We start from the raw sequence: 7,389 nt of genomic DNA, 5'->3' as shown, positions 1-7,389 counted from the left end.
ACATTCAAGGTAATAATTTATCTTTTAGCACTGCCTCCTTTCTTGAAGTTGACCTATGCAAGCTGTCATCAGAAAGTGGTTTGTGTAAGGGGTTTGCGCGTGACTTATAGACGGGTTCTGGATTGGATGATTGGATTCGTTGGTACCTTATACTTTCCACAACTCGGGACTACAGCCAATTACAGAGTTATCGCTAATCTACAAACTTTACAGTTCACCGTTACACGCGCACTATGGTTTTCAGGCTTCACTAGTCGTATCCTGGCAACGGATCTATAACCATCTCATTGTTACTTCAAATCATACATGAAGTCTTCTTGTCACAGTCTTGTCTAGCTCAGAATACGGACCCGTGATATATTTAAGTAAATACAGTTGCAGACAAATATCACTGAACAGTTAAAACGTTCTATAGCCTAAAGGACTGTAACTTCAAGTCATTATTATTATTATTATTATTATTATTATATTTTATTCATTTATGTTATGCACGTCTGGTTAATCTTTCTTCTTAGGTTATAATTTTGTCTGCTTTTAGTGGGCGTGAAAATTTGTCTGTTATCTGTATGAAAGACCACAGATTGGCTGTATACGACAGTATAATGCTATAGACAATATCTGGACCCAGAGAGTGGATGTAACATGAGGCTGAGGAAATTGCATATGAGGAGCTTAATAATTTTTACTGTGCATAAGGAATTAGCCCAGTTAAATTGAATAAATAAATGAGGATTAACCGGGCAGAGTATATAGCACGAATGAAAGAAGTAAGAAATGCATACGAAATATTAGTTTAAAAGTATAGGGAAAATATAACTTGGCAGACATTCATTTATATATATATATATATGAGAGGATAATATTAAAATGGACCTTAAACAAATGGGATGTGATAATGTGAACTGGATTTATCCGGTTCAGAATTTGGTCCATTGGTGGGTTCTTGTGAACACTGGTAACAAACTGCCTGGTTCTATGAAAGGCATGGAATTTCTTGAATAAAAAAGGGAATATTACTTTCGCCTGAACTACGCTGATCCATACAGTTTGTTTTCCTTCAATTTATAATGGGTTTGCTTTTCCATAACGGCACGCGGTAGCGTAGTTGGTTGAGGCACTATGCTACAAGCCGGAAGGTCGCGGGTTCGATTCCCGATCAGCTCACTAGATTTTTCAATCGACCTAATCCTTCCAGCTGCACTAAGGCCCTGGGATCGACTAGCCTCTAACAGTACTAGGAATCTTCCTGGGGGTAAAGGGTGGCCGGTGCGTAAGACTGACAATCTTACCGCCATTTGTGAACCAGTTGTCTAGAAAATGTGGGAGCCTCGACATCTCATAACCCTATGGACTTCCACTACCTGTTACAGGGATAGCTTTACTTTTCAATTGCAATTATGCTCCTTAATTCAGAAAATAAATATGCCTTGTTATGTGAATTACATATCCTGTTTTAGATATCAGTTCGATAATAGCGATATTATCTGTAGAAAACAAACTTATACATATCTTGCAATGTTATACCTGCCTGGAATTGTGTGTGGCCAGAATCTGATTTAAGAAAGAACTGAATTGAATGCAAACGCCCAAAGAGCTTTAGTAGAGATGTTACAAAATACAAACACATGCCCGACACAACATACACATTACCGTCAATATTATTCTCGCAAAGTGACTTCACTGGAAGATGAAGTGATATGCGAAGACAGTGCAAGAGTAAATAATGGTAACATAGCAAAGACGCAACGTAGAAATTGCAGATTTATATCAGGAGTGTCCATCAAGAGACAACCCTGATATGTACTGAGAAGAATGAAGTGGGTCCCCAAATGCGACTCCAATGTAATTACATCTTTGTTACACGATGCAGTTAATACTGTAAACTATTAATCTGACTGGAACAGTGGTGATGGACACATCCGCTGGAGAATATGTCTACTGGCAGTAAATATTCTAATGTTATGTACTTGTATAAATATAAATAAATAAGAATAGTAATCCCTAATGTTGTGGTTGAGATTTTTATTTACATTTCAGTAAAAATAAAAACAAATAAATATTGTGACGTGTCGCGCTAGCTGGACGCCCCCCCCCCCGGAGTTGACGCGCCGAGCGGAGCCGAAGTGANTTATAGGACATTTGATCTGAAGTATCACATATTTCCTTAAAAATTTAAAAAATTCTGAAATACAAAATTACTGAGTCTTTGGACTTTTTCCATCGTCCGGAATTCTAGGTAATAGAAGACACGACGTTTCGGAAACTGGATCTGTTTCCGTCTTCAGGTGAGGAAGGAAGACACCTAATCAGTTGTGTCTCTTAGAAAGAGATAGGTGTCTTCCTTCATCACCTGAAGACGGAAACAGATACAGTTTCCGAAACGTCGTGTCTTCAATTACCTAGAATTCCTAACGATGGAAATAGTTCAAAACCCAGTAATTCTGTGTGTCATCCACCATCGTCAGAAGCACTTACAATCTAATTCTAAAATACACGTAATTTTATATTTTAAACTTGGTACATTAGAACGAAAATTTCACTCAGAAACGATAGAAGACTTACTAGCATAATGACAATGAGAGAGGGATTAACAGAGAAGCAATATTGATATAAATATGGACAGACATGGCTAATTTAACGCTTTACACATTTTCATAATATACTGTACATATCATGCAGCCACATTTTGTCTCCTTACATTTCACACACAAAAATGAAGAAAATTAACAAAGTTATGATTTTCAGAGTTCTGTACCCGTATATAATATCAGGATTCTATATTAAAAGGACAGACTGCCGTTCCAACCTCACAAATTTCTTTGTCCCTCATGTGCTTATCTCTGTCTGCGGAAAATTAAAAAGTATGATTTTGGTGTAGTCTCTAATGGCACAGAGCCCTCCGTAAGAAATTTCATAAATATCCGTCCAGCAGTTTCCAAGTTGAAACTTACACAGACTGACCGATAGACACAAGCAGTCCCGTACTGATTCATTTCCCAAACATTTTGAGAAGAACGCAAAATGGCGTAAGCAAAGAAGTCACAAATTAGAGAAAAATGAACAACACTTTTTATTAATAGTGTTTTTATTACTGTTATTGTCATTTCAGAATAAGAGTAGGTTTGTGACTCACATTTCAATTCGACTGCGAGACTCGAGTTCACCCATGAAGAATGAAGGAAAGGAAACTGCTCACTCAGGGATGGCATTAAATTGGTAAGATTCCAGTTATGACGTCTGTCTGGCGCCTATATGTATTCCGTACAATTTAATTCAACTATAAACAACCGAGATGGTTGAAGAAGACTGAATAACGCTTTCGATGGTTAACACTTAACGTGCATTATTATATATTCAAACATCTTTATGCTTATATTTTAGTTCTTAAGCTATTTAATTTGTGAATTCTATGCATCGACCGTTTGACTTTATTAAGGACCCTCTTCTCATGCAAAACGCACTGAAAATACGCCGAAAAATGCATGAAGGTTCTTAATTAATGCCAGTCTCAGAACGGATGCAAGCAAATGAAAGTTTCGCGTAAGTGAATATGATACGTGTAGGTGTTTTATAATAGTATAAATATAAATGCAATATTTGAAACCTCATCATCTGAAAAGAAAATCAAATGATAAAAGTAAATTAATTTAGGCCCCAAAGAAAAATTACCCATAAAATCGATATAAAGTGAATTAAACTTTGTTATTTTAACGCTGGAAACTTCTTCTGTAACATCTGAAGTTTTGTTATGCCCTGAGCAGAGAGCCTTACTTTTAAAACAAAATAATGAGACTCTTCAAAACAAAAGTAATGTATTGATGTATTTACATATAAAAGTTAAGTTAAAGTTGTCTCTGTGCTTAATTAATTCAACACAACGCCATGAAGGCCAATGGGGGAGTGGATGTATAGATATATATTTCCTTGACCTCGGCACTAGTTGAACGCTAGTGGTCAGCTTCACGCCCCGGCCGCTTTACTTCAGGGGACAGAACCTCCGGTACCCATTGGATATGAGACTGGATGAACCCAAGAACCGGTTGCAAATTTGGAAAACAGGGATGAGGATGATGCTGAAACAGAGAGTGAAGATAGTGAATGTGATTATCTGTAACAGTGTATTGTAATTTTTTAATATAATAGTGAAATGTTTTAAAAGATCTATGAAGATGTCAGCGAGTACGTTATGCCAGAGCACTTGCGATTATTGACCGATAAGTAGGGACCCTACGTGTTGTACTTGGCTGTTCTGACAAATTGCTCAGTCAGTCGGTCGGTCGGTCCTATATTTCACGAACATATTCTGTCTGCATTGAGTGCTAGTAATTCTAATCCATAAATGTAATTGTGTTGATAAGAGACTATTAATAAGCTTAGGCAATTATATCATCATATTAATAGATGAATTATTTAAATAATTTCAAAGATACAAGAATATTTCATGAGCAAATATTTAGATTGTTAAAAATTTCATGTTTTACGCATTCCGAAATTTCATAATCATGTCCACAAAAGCGCGACATTGTGCCGTATTCTGACCTAGTTAAATAAATTTAACATGAAGCAGTAAATTACTTATCCAAAACGCATATTGCACTTACAGTAAACCCTCGCTAATCGGTTTACAATCAATTCGGATCGAAGAATGAAAAATGAAAAATGTTGTTTGCAGTTAAGTTTGTCCCACTGCTTAACTAATTAAGCACTGCGCCATGAAGGTGTATGGGGAAGTGGATGCATAGATCCAAATTTTCTTGACCTCGTCACTAGTTGGAGGTGAGTGGTCAGCTTCACGCCCCGGCCGCTTTACCCCCCGGGGGAAAGACCACCGGTACCCATTGGATAGGAGGTTGTGTGGGGCCCATTTATAGTTCAGTACATACTTTAAAAGACACGTGGCATTTAGGAAGGCAGATGAATCACTTGACTGTTGGGGCAAAACAGTTTCTTCAAACTGCTTTATTACTTTCGAAAACAAGTACAACTTCTGAGCCTTCTTTCTATGAATGGTTGCACTGTCTTTTTATATTTTATAAATAAAGTGGTATTTTGTTAATTATTTTCATCAGCATTACTTATATCAATAACTTTTTCATAGTCACCGCCGTGAAAACCTCAAATCTTACAACTCTTTCATTTGTTTGTATTATTTTCTTTATCTTCTTAGGGCTACCTTTTGTTTCACTAATCCGCATGACCTCCCCCAGTTATTCCGAATTAGCGAGGGTTTACTGTATATCGAGATAATGACACCGGTTTTATAATGCAGGCTTCTGTTCTCGAATTTCTTATAATCTACAAGCAATTTAGATTCATCTTGACTTACGTGTAAACCGAATAGTTTAAGCTGGTTACCAGTGTTCACACAAGGAAGCCGTACAGAATCATATGTTGAGTATACGGCAAGTTACGGGCCTGCATTCTTACCATTCCTACCAAGTACCCGTAAATCACATTTATTTATGGAACTCAATCTAAGAAATACCCACGTTTATCGATGTTCAGAGATAAAGTTACGACATGCTGCTTCAAGTCCATGCCTGCGAAAGAATGTGAAACTAATTTCAGACAAAGGATCAATGGATTTAACTTCAAAGTTTCCTTACATCAATGGAGGTTAAACTTCGTTACATAATTAACGAAGACAAAGGGAGAACGGGTTATTCAAGGTGAGGTATACGAGCCAATCTCGATTCAGTCGAGTTCACCTGCAGCTATCGATTTCAGCCTAAATCAAATATCGGAAATAAATACAATCACCAACAAAATCGATCTTGGCAATGTACATGTGTTCATACTGCCATGCCTATGAGTGACTATAGACGTGGTTTGGGTTGATAATTGATTTATTGACGTCTTACAGAACGTAACTGCAAGTATCTACAGCTCTATCGCCAATTCGCACTCTCTACAAGTCACTGTAGCACGCACTAATTCCTTTCAGTCTCCTGTGTCTTCACCAGTCGTTGTCTGGTAACGACTTCCAATGCCGTAGTTTTTGTGTTCACACCCTTACTGACAGAAGAATGTCTCCCAACTAACTAAAATTATACACTATAACACCTCGGCACGAATCGCATAGAAAACACCGCTTCCAACACTGCCCTACAGTGAAAAGTTAGGAGTATATCCTGCTGTAAATTTCTATGTTGACAATATTATTACGACATGACAGAATGAACTGAGATCCAGTAATACATGATAATGACATTGTTGTTTGTCGACGACTATGCCGTAATCACTACGGATAACTGGAGCCTTCAATGAGAAATATAGCAGAGTAACATGATGATGATGATGATGATGATGATGATGATGATGATGATGATGATGACGATCATGATCTTTGTGTATAAATTCCACTACTAGGCCAACAGATTCCGAGGAAAAACAAAAAGGGGCATAGAAATTATTTTTTTAGACAAGAAGCTGAAATTGTTAGCCGGAATAGCGTACTCGGTATAGCGACTGGCTACGGACTGGACGACCGAGGGGTCGGAGTTCGAGTCCCGGTAGTGTCAAGAATTTTCACCTCTCGATATCGTCCAGACCGGCTCTGGGGCTCACCTAGTCTCCTATCCAATATACATCGGGGCTATTTCTCCTGGGGTAAAGCGGCCGGGGCATGAAGCTGACCACTCACCTCCAGCTAGTGCCGAGATCAAGAAAATGTGGCTCTATACGTCCACTCCCCCATACGCCTTCATGGCGTAATGCAGTTAAACACACGGAAAGCTTTATCTTTTACTTTTAAGAAGCTAAAATTAAAAATTTATCGATGGAGTTGTAAGGAAACGATTACAGTGACTTGGACATGCAAGACGAATGGACAGAACAATGAAAAGGAAAAGAGAATTGTATTTAAATTTAAAGGAAAGGCCCCCACGAGCCGACACTGAACTACATGGTTCGGTCAAGCACTAGAAGATGCGAAGAAGAGAGAAAAGAATCAGCAAGACGTCGGAAAGGAAAGTTGTCAGAAGAAAGAAGAGACTGAAGACTTTTCGTCACCCTAAGCGTATAAAAACGGGCACGGAAGTAAACAGGAGAGTTAAGAAATTGGAAGTTCTCACAGCGGTGGTTATGCAGAGTTCTATATTACAGGGCATAACCCCATATAGGGTGCTTAAAATCAACCGACGTTTCGGAGGAACATAGCGCCTCGTCTGAATGATCCAGTAATGAGTCTGCTTCATGCTGGTTTCTTCCTTGGTACGTTCTTCAGTACCGAAGATGAAGGCGACATGTCCCATAAGTCTTCAATGTTATGGAGTTCTATGCATATTTATCATTAAAAGAGTAAAGCCCAATGGATCACTGGAGGTCGCTGTGCGAGGGCCGAGAAGGCCCACCCCTTATACAGTCATTCATATCATTAAAAAGAAATGT

General features: G+C 38.2%; 1 protein-coding gene across 1 annotated transcript in view; it reads right to left on the bottom strand.

The window, feature by feature from the left end:
* Positions 1 to 7,389, bottom strand: part of LOC111872868 (E3 ubiquitin-protein ligase COP1) — a 163,498-nt gene that overhangs the window by 113,410 nt on the left and 42,699 nt on the right. The gene's annotated exons all lie outside the window — the stretch shown is intronic.

The sequence above is a fragment of the Cryptotermes secundus genome, unplaced genomic scaffold (genome assembly GCF_002891405.2).
Source record: "Cryptotermes secundus unplaced genomic scaffold, Csec_1.0 scaffold371, whole genome shotgun sequence".
Lineage (NCBI taxonomy): Eukaryota > Metazoa > Arthropoda > Insecta > Blattodea > Kalotermitidae > Cryptotermes > Cryptotermes secundus.
This window is presented reverse-complemented; position numbering and strand designations above follow the sequence as displayed.